General features: G+C 39.0%; 1 protein-coding gene across 1 annotated transcript in view; it reads left to right on the plus strand.

Moving 5' to 3' along the window:
- Positions 1–13220, plus strand: part of LOC112559955 (ADAM 17-like protease) — a 130702-nt gene that overhangs the window by 110749 nt on the left and 6733 nt on the right. The gene's annotated exons all lie outside the window — the stretch shown is intronic.

The raw sequence follows: 13220 nt of genomic DNA on the forward strand, positions 1-13220 counted from the left end.
AAATATCTTCCCCGGTAGTAGTGTCTTTCATTGATTCCATTGACAGCAATTCTTCTGTGATTTCAAAGTTTTCTGAAATGCCTCGTATAAAGATGAGCAACTGTGCAGTGTCATCGATGTCAGTGCTTTCATCCAATACCAAGGAAAACAGCTGAAATGAAGGTACACGCCTTTTCAGTTGTGATGTCAGGTCTTCACCAATTGCTTCAATGCGGCGAACCACAGTTCTTCTCGACAAACTGACTTCTTCAAACTTCTTTCTTTATTCTGGACAGACTTGATCAGCGACATCGAGCATGCACTTTTTGACAAATTCACCATCTCTGAACGATTTGCTGTGCTTGGCAATGTTGTATGCGACCACAAAGCTGGCATGAGTAGCAGCTTTCTGGGCTACTTTGGTTTTTACGAATACATTCTGCTGCTTTACAAGTTTTCCGTCCAGTTCTGTTGCTCTTGTTTGCCGTTCCGCTGCTGATAAAGTCCTGCCATAGCCTGCCATAGCTTGCCATAGCCTGCCATAGCTTGCCATAGTACTGCCATAGCCTGCATGTTTCGTCGCATAACGGCAACACTTTCACTGCACAACAAACATACTGCTTTCTTGTCGACTTCTAAATCTAATTCTAACTGAAAACAAAGAATCAAAATAACTAACAGTCACTATTATTCGACGCAGTAAGTAAGTAATTAGTAGTGGGAGATTGCGGCAGAATGTGGCAGCGGGCCACATTATCATGTACGACCAGAACCAGTCTGCGGGCCATTCAAAATCCCGTCGCGGGCCGGATCCGGCCCGCGGGCCGTATGTTGCCCACCCCTGATGTAAACCATGCTGCTTTTGATTGTTTAATTGATGGACCATGCGATTGCTACTTGTGAAGTTGAGATTTTCGATCTCTGCTCCTCATTGATGTCGTCTGGTATAAGATATTTATCCTGTTTACTCCTTCACAATTACAACAAACACAAGCCGTCACTTTGCCAACCCACGCGGCCTGCTTGAATTTCTTCAGGGATGAAGCACAGCGTGTCCACTGTTTCCTTGAATCTTTGATTCAGGTTCGAAGTGATGAACCAAGGTTTCATCTTGAGTTACTGATCTGCAGTGGAAATTCTCATGATGACAATGTCATGGAAATAACCTGACGTTGGTGGATTCCATTGTTAATGACTGTGGAGCGGGTGGCGTAGTCACTATCAAGCCTTACCTGTGATGCCTACATGGAGATTACCTTCAGTAGCAACGCCTTGTGGACAACATGTGGCTGTGCTAAATCAGTTTATTAAACCTTTTGTACACGAGCACTACCGCAGGTTTGAGGAGATATAGCGGACAACTGTATTGGCGCCTACATCAGAGAAATACATCAAAGTAACAGGCAGCCAGGATCTCATCACATCAACAATAATTACATGTTCCAATTTGTTCAGTCTAAAACAATTTTGCCGCAAGTGTGAGATTATAAAGTATTATAAAGTATGCATCGAGCAGCTGAAGCAATTTCCAGCATACCAGCAGAAAAGACAATCATGCCTACATGTAAAGCCAGACACTGGCTATTAAAACTTGTATCTGCTTAATGAACAGATTACAATGAGAATTGTGGCTAAAGCATGATAATGTAAACACTTGTCTGTCAATAGTAATCCTATTAATACTGTTACTTTTTATCCTCTCACTTGCTTAAATGATTGGGAAATAACTGTAGAAGAAACATTTCTCTATTAATCATCTGCAAAGGACTACAGCTTGCAAATCATCGAGTGCAATCTAATCTAAGTACCTATTACGACAGTTTTTCTTTTCTGCTTTCATTTGTACAAAACACACCCACAATCCACATTATATACACTTCATCAGAAAACTAATTCATGACCATAATATTGTGTTTTCACTTATGTTAGCTTAGTTCTCTAACTGTAAGGTCTACATCATTTATTTATCTAATCATTTTTTACGGATAAAATTATTACATTCGACATTTTGCGTTTTATTCGCTGTTTTGTGATGGTGCAATCGACGGCAAGATCAAACTTAGAAGCACTCGATATCATTACTGCACCGCACCTTCCTCGTTTCCTACTACACAGATAAGCCACCCGCCACTTTTCAAATTTTAGCTCAGAAACAATATTTCGATCTCTACTTCAGACACGGAAATCGTTTTTACGTGCTCTCTAGATACTTGTTTTGGACTCATATACCACACATGTATTCATTGGCATAGCAATTTGTATGTTGTATGTGATATTTAATCACAACTGTGGCATTAGTTCAGTAATTTGTGTTTCTTTGCTTTGTTCGATATTTTCAATGTGACTAAATATGTGCCTTTTAACATAAGTTTTGAAATGAAGACAGAATTTAACGATATCGTTGTAATAATTATTTATTAATTGAATGCAGTCTACAAAATTTATTTAAATATTATTTGATTTCTTCAGACCATAATCTATATTTAAGTTCAAGATTTCTTGTGATTTGTTTAAACTCAATTCATTCCATTTTCGGCCTTTTTCTAAAACCTATATCTTTTTATGTTTTAGCTATTTACTTATAGTATTTTCGATAACGGAATAAAAATCTTTCAAGTTTTGTTAAATCCAGTTTGTATGTTTTAGTTGCAATATGTTTTTACAAATTTTCAGCGCTTTTCGCCATGCAGCATAGACTCTATTTCCCCTATGCTGAGCTCAGTATGCCAGGAATGCTTTATAGGTAAGCTGTTAAAACGAGCATATTATTATATATTTGTATGCAGCACACTCTTTGTATAGTAAATAGAGTCTGTAAATTTTAAATGAAAGAAAACTTTCATTGAAACAAAGGCGTACAAACACTACACCAGTGCGGAAAGATGAGAGAACTCACTATCCTGCTAGAGCTATACGGGTGAGACATCATTGGACTGACAAAGGTCACATGATCAGGATTTAAGAAAACAGCAGCAGACGAAGGCCAAAGGCTCTGATAACAGTGAGGAGGAAACGGAAAGTAGGAAACATCGCAATATGGCAAAGTGAAGAATGGTCTAACGAACCAACTTACTGGTCATCAAAGTCAAAAACAAAAAACTAAGCAGTGTTAAAACTACAAAACCATCAGTTTGAACAGACACCAACTAATTCTTGGACTACTTTTTTTAAAAAGTATTTGAACACCACTGTTAGAAAACTATTCCCAAAATAAACTTGAGTCAAGGAAGTTGTGACAGGCGATTTTAAAACTCAACATCATTTCAAGTCACTTAAGCGCTGTACAAAAGCTTCGTGAGCACTCAACAACCAAGAGACTTTATCATCTGCAGCGAGTAACATGCACAACGAAGACCATCTTACGTCCCTTCACTTTTGAAAGTAGAGGCTCCTGATGTCCTGTGAGTGTAGCAATTCTATTTCTTTGGTTCCATGTTCTCTGTATGACATTCTGAACAGCCTCCTCAAGCACATGTTCTAGAGTGGCTGGATTCTCCTTGCCGTTTAAGCGAGCGGAGCTCACGTGTCATATCCGTCGAGCAGGCTCGGTGCTACCAGCAATTTGTGCAGATTGTACTTGGTAGTGAACCTTATCTCATGGCTCCTAAGTACTTGAAGCTGCTTATTTCTTCGAACTGTACCTCATTCACGTAGATTTTGTCGTATAAATTGAACATAACTTAATCAGAGAAGTTAAGCTTACGCTTTGAAATCGACAAATACTCGACAGAAGAAAACAACAGGAAGTGACCAGCAATCATTCTTGCTAACTGCATGTTTCAGAAAGTGCTGAAGACGAAATTCCGTGCGGCAATGGAGTCGTTGATATTAGAGAAGAATGCGATGCAGGCCCAGACGGTCTGGAGGGCAAAGACAAATGCTGCAGCAGCATCTGTCTGCTCAGAGAAAACGCTCGCTGCAGGCAAGTTGGTTTGTGAAGTGTCTTGCAATTCCACATTTCCAAAACACCCGATGTATGTACCAGCATCCTTTATCTTTTTATGAAAGCAAGATAATAAAAGTACGGGTGCAAAATGTAATATGCAGTATCGTTCTTCATGTTTTTCTTGATGTTTCTAGTGATTTCAACAGTCAGTGTTGCCGAAACTGCAAAACTGCTCCAGCGGGAACCAAATGTAAAATAGACCCCGACAATCAGTGTATAGAAAGTGCAAAGTGCGAGTATCCTTTTTAATTTGTTATTTTAAGTTTTGTTTGTTGCTTCGTAAGTCAAGTAGGTGCAATGTTTGATTATTAAGGCCAACTGAGTTTTATTTAACAAGTAAATCATGAAATTAATTTTATTATGAAGTATCGACATTGTGTGTGTGTGTGTGTGAGAGACAGCTTACTTTTTTTTCCTTTATCGAGGTACACGTCAATCTATTGGTAAGATCTTGCCGTTCTCTGTGAACCTGTTAACAGATGTATACCATATGTAGGCCTTTCACCAATGGAAATGGAAGTTTGATGGTAGTGGAGGGTGTTACGCAGGATGTTGTGCGAGAAGATATTGAACAGCACCGGTGGAAGCGAGATCCTTGACGCACGCCTACTGTAGTGCAAAAGTGACCTAGTAAGTGCTGTTCAACGTCATCTTGAAGAACATTCTGCAAGAAACTCTCCATGACCCTTTTAAACGGTTGTAGACCTACAAATCGATGTCATGGTAAGTAGTAACAATGACATTACCAACAGACGAACACACGAAAGGCATGTTTTGTGGTGACCAGACAGCAAGAACAAAGATGTGATTAGTATCAAGATTTCAGATCCATTTTCCAAATATAAATATATATCTCTCTCTCCATATATAGCATTATGACAAAGAGGTTTGGTAAACTATTTTCTTCTTTTAAGACCTTAACCACTGATTAGTGGCGTCGAACATATTTGTCCTCCTTCTGTCCCTGTTCCCGATGGCGCCGCTTGCCAAGACAGGTGAAAACTAGGTCTTAGTTGTGTTATATATATATATCTGAGAAACAAGTTAGGGATAAGTATCGCTTTCACCAGGTGTGCTACTTTTTAATCGCCTGTACCTAAGCAGACAGGAGATCGCGTGCTCAATTGACATGCTTAGGAACAACCTTTTCACAGCAGAGGGCCATGTTTAATTAGAACACACCATGTTTGTTTGTTTGTGTTTTATGCCATGCCAGAAACTAGGGCTATATCACGGCAAAATGTAGCTTTAACTTTAAAGGTTTAGCTATAAATCTTCCAAAGTCATATAAATATGATAGTTTGTAAAAAGCCAACATAGTAAGTAAAAGATGAGAAGAGGTGGATAAAGTATAAAAAAGGTTGGTGAAACCCAAAAAAGTTTGCCAGCACACTAAAAACAAAACTATCGGAACATAAAAATTGTTTATATTTGATGGTAAATTCCTCGCAAGAGGTGTCCTTGTGTGGCATAGGTGTGTCCTGTCTTTAATCTTGTAAGGACCACCTCCTCCCTCCTCGAAGGGTGGCAAGAAGGTAGGCGGTCGGAAAGGCAGGAAAGGGTGGCAACTTGTTTTGGCCCATAGTGTCCCAGTGGCGTTGCCATAGGAACTGAATTTAGACCGAGAATAAAGGTTTGCAGTCTGATGAGATAATTGACTGTAGTTTACCAGGGTACTGACATGCAGCCTTGGCAACCTGGTCTGCTCAAACATTGCCTGGGATACCAGCATGGCCAGGAGACCAAATAAAAGCGATGTCCTTGTTTCGCTGAAAGAGTGCTGCATGAATTTTATAAAACTGTACCACAAGGGGTTTGTTAGAATCATTTTAGAGGAGAGCTTGGAGTGCAGAAACAGAGTCTGAAATAGTCAAATCAGTTGTGCTCCCAAGAGCGGTGGACATGCTAGTAGAATGACAAATAAAATCAACAAAATACGACAAAGATTTGCTGTCTGTGGGCAGAAAATTCAACTATTTTCTTCCCAGAGATCTAGTATGATTTTACTCATTTTTCTTTGTCAATGATTTCGTACAAAAATATTATATTAAGGCGCTAAAGAAGCAACATCTAAAGCTGTGCTGATTTTTTTCCAAACCATTCATTCACTGATTCACAAGTCTCCTGAATTAATGCCTGTGGGTTTGTCATATGAACAAGCTGTAGTACAATGGGGAGGATGCTAGACAGGAGTACGGCGTGGCCTTCATACACAACAAGGTCGCCACAGACGTCATCAGCTGTACACATTATCCAACAGGCTGTCTCATACGTGTCTCGGCTCAGCCCCACAATAACACAATGGTCTAAGTATACGCTGTAACTTCCACGCATGGAATTAACGAAGTGAAGGAGTTTTACCAACAACAACACAAGGTTGTGAAGGGAGTTCCGATAAAGGACATCCTCGTTGTACTCGGTGACTGGAATGCACAGGTCCGCCCAGACGCCTACCAGCAATAGGCAGGAACGGTGGGCAAATTTAGCGAAACGGACGATAGCGGTGCCAGAGTCCTTGAATTTGAGCAGAGACAGCGACTCAGCCAACACCTTACACCACGACAAGAAAGCGATCACGGCACTCACCAGACGGATAGGTTCATACTCAAATCGACTATCTCCTGCTGTCGAGATTATTGAGATCCAGTATCAACAAGGTTAGACAAGTACGTGTCCATGCACTGATATAGGTATCGACCAGGACGTTGTTGTAACGAACCTGAAGGTAAAAGCGAAGCAACTCTCAAACAACCCATCATTCTCCACCCTGTGTTCGCTTTAGTCTTGGGAAACTGCAAGACTCAAACGTTGCAGATGTTTTCAAGACCACAGTTAAAGGAAAATTTGCCGCACAGAACCTTGTGGAATGTGATGTCCACACCTTCATTGGAAACATAAAAGAAAATAGTCCAGGAAGCTTTGAAAGGGATACTCAAGGCTTGTGATAAGTCTCTGGCGATGGTCAAACGTTTCAAAAATATATTTAGTTACAACTCCAGAGCACGAGAGCAATACAGGAGAAATAAGTGGTTCGTTTCTCACTTAATTACCACGTATTAGCACTATTTTGGTTGCCGATGTTTATAACAATTGAAAATATCCAGTGAAATCGACTCTTGTGTCTTTCCGCAGAGTAACCGCGATAGCTTCTCGAGGAGTCTTGTTGTGATGTTGTCATGTTGTCATGTTGTGATCCTGCTCTACGGATGTGACGTGAACTCTGCGGGCCGAAAGTGAGAATCCAGGCACTTGAGAACAAGTGACAGAGGAGGCTGACCCAGGAGTCATACAAAGACAAATTTTGTACATAGAACCAATGACTTAGTACGAAGCACGATTGACACTCACAGGACACCAGGAACCTCTACTTTCAGGTGACCAAAGATGGTCTTTGGCCAAGTGACCCAGTACGAGACATCGTCTATTATCCTTTATATCATCCAGGTAGTCGACGCTGCGGTAGTCAGAGGAAGAGCTGGCTGACGAAAGTTAAAGACTGGACTAGCCGTCCTGTACAGGACTGCTGACTATCGTTCACAGTAGAGTGGTAGGTCCTGTCAGCTGCCGCGTCTATGCATGTGCTCCCCACACGACAGGTACCGGTACAGGGACGACTGACTGACTGATGTCATATCATGGAAAGGGATAATCAGCTTTATATCAGTGTGACATCAGACCTCATATCGAGTCAAGCACAGGAAGAAAAGTAACAACAAGCAACAAATAATGACAGCGAACAGCAAACACAGAGGATAGAGAGTGGAAGAAAGGATGATGCTGATAAAAGTTAGGGTGACTTATTATCGAATGAATAAAATAGAAGGTCATTGTGATCTTTTACGTAGATTGACTTATGTGCATATACAGTGTTCCCTCGCTACTTCGCGGTTCATCTATCGCGGATTCACTACTTCGCGGTTTTTTGAAGTGAAGTATCGATCGCTACTTCCGCGTTGGAATGATCGTTGTACAAAATACCATAGATACTTCAACAGGAAAAAAGACGAAGAATGTAGCTATATTATTATTTCTATTAAAATATCATGATAGTTTTGTGAATAGTCAGACAAAAGAAATAATTGTGTATGAGAGATCCATTGATATGCGGAAGCGACGAGCCATGATTGGTATCTCCCATCTCGCAGCCAGTTCGAAGCAGTTTTTTGGGTTTCTTTGTGTTGTATAATTTTTTTTACACTTAAGTGCTATTGTACTGTATTAATACCATGATTAATATATTACTTTACACTAACATGATATTGTTTTACATGTATAGATTATTATTGCATGTATGTCCCTAATTCGCGGAAATTCGTTTATCGCGGCTGGTCTTGGAACCTATCCCCCGCGATAAACGAGGGAACACTGTAAAACGTTTTGTCCCATGGAGTCAGCAACTTGATCATTTTGCTTTTTTTCTTGTGTCAGTCGTGTGTGTTTTGAAGGCAAGTGTCTTTCCTCGTGTGAAGTGCTTGAAAAAAAGAACGGGAGGACCTACAATCAGTGCCAGTGCCAAGATGGTGAGGCTGTAAAATTATTCAAACAAGTGGCTCTTGCCACTCACTGATGGATTACTATTGCGATTTAAATTATACTACTGTTCAATTAAAATGGAATTATTTAGCATTTAAATTATACGACTGTTCCATTTAAAGTAGAATTATTTAGCATTTAATTTGTAACAGAGTGGTAGCGAATGCATGATGTGGGTAGTAAACGTTTTACCACACACTCAAGCAGATGTAGAAAGAAAGCTGGCAGATGTACTTTGCTGAAGTGGTCTGAACGAAATACCACAGCTGCACTCCTCTACAGTAGGTTATAGTGTTATAGTAACTATATTTCACCGCAGTGTAGTCCCCAACAACTCTTTGGCTATGGAATGGAAGGAATGAGTAAGCTTAAAAAAATAACAATTTTCAAATCAGTTTTATAGGGCTGCCTAATAATTTTTCAGTGTATAATCTGTCAGTATTGTACAGGTATATGAAAGCATGTAAAAATATTCCCAGGGACTCTTGGAATGATACTAAGATATTTACCAAACGGATTATATGAATAATGACAGTTCACAATAAAACTGTATCAAATGAAAGTGACATAAGGTAGCACGAATAGCATTAAAATATAAATAGTAACAACCCGCTAATAAATCCTTGAATATAATTCCTATGACGATCAGGGTGATGGAATTTTTTACCCTTAAAGGGCTTTAATATTAGCAGATAATACTTTTGTGGTCATGTTTTTGATAGGAGTCAAGATTGTAATTCCAGGTCATAAGAATTTAATTGATACTAAGGCGACTGGTGCCGCACTTGCAGTCTTCCCCAACAATTTTTTACTTCTTGGGTTGTCTGTCATTTCACACAGAAATTAATGCCTGCAAAAGCTGCTGTCAGGAGGACCTTGGCAACAAAAAATACGGCTCATGTTTTTCAACTGAAACGTCTCTTGGCTTTGGAGAATCCTGCTACAAAGGTGTATGCAATGAAGTGAGTGAAGGGTGTGACGAGATTAAAGTTCTTTGACTTCTCTGGTGAAAAAGTGTACAATGTGTATAATGCTGAATGTTCTTACAAGATCAACATCGCAGAAGAAACAAATAGTATAGTGTTTAGTCTGACTCAAGCTATCTAGACATCTGGATGTCCATCAAGGATACATAACTGAAAACTTGACTAAACTAGAGGTCGCGTGTAAAGGTCGCAACATATTGATAATTCTACTGGTGTAGTTTCCATTCTATCTGCAGCAAGGAGAGTGCGTGTCAGAGGAGGATGTTCCTTGCGGCAATGGTATCTTAGACGAAAACGAAGAATGCGACGTAGGAAAGAGCGTCGTGAAAAACCAAGATAAATGTTGTAGCAGAACTTGTCATCTCAGAGAATCTGCACAATGCAGGTAAACTAGTTTTTGTGTCTCCACGTGCTAACTTTTCGATCATTTGAGAAAATATTCCAGTTTATTTTAATTTCATTCCCATCCAATCTGGTATTTCAGGAGTTTCTACAATTATCATTTAGACCAGTACTTAAAACATCTACGCTGGTCACGCAGCAGTTGCTGGTAGCACGTACTAATTAATGCCAAAGGTAAGAGACGAAATGAGACGGTTGGGTTGAGTTATTCGCATACCAGTAAACAGTGACATTAACCACTATGGCATGCAACCCTTTTGAAAAGAGAACAATCAGTAACAAGGCATCTGAAGCACTCATTCTGTTCTGGGCGTTTACAGTGGTTTCAACAAACCGTGCTGTAAAGACTGCAAAATCGCACAAGAAGGAACTTTTTGTGGAGATCCCAATGAACATCCTTGTTGGGAGCGCGCAACGTGCGAGTATCCTTTTGTTGTTTAATGAAATGGACAGTTGATAATGCTACAGACCTATATTAGTGGACTGCTTACAGAAGATTTATTTCCAGTTAACTGCTAAAACGAGGTAGGTGTTTACAAAGCTTGTGGTTTAGTCCCATTCATTGTTAGGCTCGCCGAGACTAGCAGCGAACTTCGCAAGAGGCTAAGCGTTGGTCTCGGCAGACAGCAATCCACCTAAACACGTCCGTAATTAAACCTAACGCCTTTCCCTTCACCCTGTACCCTCAAATGTCTATGTCATATTATAAGTCAAATGATAGAGTTTTCATGTATGATAATTTTGATTTATTTGTCTGATGTCCTCTGCACATTGATCCTTACGACGAAGCAGTGGTGTGTTGTGAGCAAAATATATTTGCAGTTATTTCTGATTGCATTTTCGTCTGTGTTTGATTTTTGACTGCATTTTGTTCCTTTGACGGTTGATGAGTGGTGTTTACGCTGATTGTCCGGTTCCTGAGCTAAAAGATAATGGAATACGCTGCCATGGAGAGTATGTCACGTCTTTTGTACCGCTTTTTGCATACATAATTCTCATTTTATTAGGAGTTATTAAAAATATTAATACATACATTAAATTGAATAGAAGTGTAATTAGACTTTGAAATTCATAGTATAAATCTCAGAAATGTATAGAAATAGAAACCGAAAGTACATTGTCATTGGATTCAAAATGACTTTTTATTGTCACAAAGGATGATATTTCATAAAATTATTCAATAGAAGAGGACTTGACACAAGTGACCGAGGTGCTATACAGCACCATGCTGTACGCTACATTAAACAACTTTTCAAAAACTGCTGGAGATGCTAAAGGTGCCCTCTGTCGTTTGTACTGCTCAACTTTATCTTGGAGAACATTATGCAAGAAACCTTCCATGATTTTCTCCAATGGTCGTAGACATGTATCAAGTTTATTTGCGCTTTGCAGTGCAACCGATCTCATGGTACACACTTACAACGATCTTCTAGACCTCAGTCACAGACTGACAAATGAGTTGCATGTTTGGATGGAAATAGCAAGAACAAAGAGACAATCAGTACAAATTCACACAGCAAATCAGACTTCTTTGTAGACTAAGAACAGTGGAGTTTAGTTGTATCAATTTCTTGCGAGCTATGTCATCAAAGATGGCAGATAAACTGCAAAAATCCAAATAGAATTGCAATAATAACACCAGTAATGACTAGGCTTTGGCATATTATGAAGTTTCTGCGAAGCATTGACTCATTCATTCTTCCCCGTGAGTGTGAAACATTAGGCAAAGAAAAGAATGACATAACATTAAGATGACAGGAAAATGTCCGTCCTAAGAACTAATAACTGCATTGTAACTAAAGCCAAAATAAACAAAACGTATTTATATTCGCAATAAAAATAATACAACAGATGAGAAGATAATATTTAAATATACACAATACTATTTGTGAGTGAGGAAAAATGACTTCTTTTCCTTTTATTTCAGAGGCCGGTGTGTTTACGGCAGATGTATGACCAAGGACTGTAAGGAACTTAGAGATAAGAATAATCGGCTCTACAGAGTCTGCATGTGTGATAACGGTAAGATTCTTTAAACTGCCCTGAGAATTAATTTTATTAACACCAAGTTCGTGTCTTGGCATCGTCTTGCCTACTAAAAGAAATGTGCATTTCAATAATAATAATAATAAAATTCGTCGTCGTCGTCATCATCATCGTCGTCGTCATCGTCCTCATCATAATCATAATAATAATCACAATCATACTACTACTACTAGTAATCATCATCATCATCATCATCATCATCATCATCATCATAACCATCGTCATAATAATAATCATCATCATTTAGTGCCTCTCCCAACCATCAAGAGAGGCTCCCAGTGCATTACAAAAACAGAAAAATACAATAATGATAACAACCACTAAGGGTTTAAAGTCTGCAGTTTTGTAACAGAAGAAGTATGCCTTATTACGAAGTATTTGAGAATATCCATTGACCAACAGGTAGAACAAATACTATTTTCATTGAGAGTGCAGTCGACGTCCTGTACACGCACTGTTCTTTGAGTCTAAACATGTAGCAGAAAATACAGTGACTAAGCACGTTTGGTAGATGAAAAAGTGTGTAATGTGCTTAAGGCTCAATGTTAGGACCATGGATACAAGTCACGAAGAGACAAAATAGCAAAGACTTCTGATGTCTGTTCAGTGAATAGTCTGTCAGTATGATACAGATATATAAAAGCATGTTGTACAAATATTCCCAGGGCTTTTGAAATGAAATTAAGATGTCCGATATTTACCAAACGGATTATATGAATAATGACAGTTCACAATAAAACTGTATCAAACGAAAGTGACATAACATAGCACGAATAACAGTAAAATATAAATCGTAACAACCCGCTAATAAATCCTTGAATATACATCTTATGGCGTTCTCAGATGATGGAATTTTACCCTTAAAGGGTCTTAATATTAGCAGATAATATTTTTTGTGGTCATGTTTTTATAGGAGTCAAGATTGTAAGTCCAAAGGTCATAAGAATTTAATTGATACTAAGGCGACAGGTGGCGCACTTGCAGTCTTCGCCAACTATTTTTTACTTCTTGTGTTGTCTACCATTTCACACAGATATTAATGCCTGCAAAAGCTGCTGTCAGGAGGACCTTGGCAACAAAATATACGGCCCATGTTTCCCAACAGAAACGCGTCTTTTCCTTCGAGAACCCTGCTACAAAGGTGTATGCACTCAAGTGAGTCACTGGTTAGTGTTAAGATTTAATAGTAAAAACAAATTGTGTAACTTTTTAAAAAAAAATCAAATAGACTGATGACATATATATAATTCTGCATGTCCATCAAGGCTAAGAAAGCATGAAACCTTTTCTAAACTAAAAGTTGCGTGTAAAAGTCGCAACATATTCGC

The sequence above is a fragment of the Pomacea canaliculata genome, linkage group LG1 (genome assembly GCF_003073045.1).
Source record: "Pomacea canaliculata isolate SZHN2017 linkage group LG1, ASM307304v1, whole genome shotgun sequence".
Classification (NCBI taxonomy): Eukaryota; Metazoa; Mollusca; class Gastropoda; order Architaenioglossa; family Ampullariidae; genus Pomacea; species Pomacea canaliculata.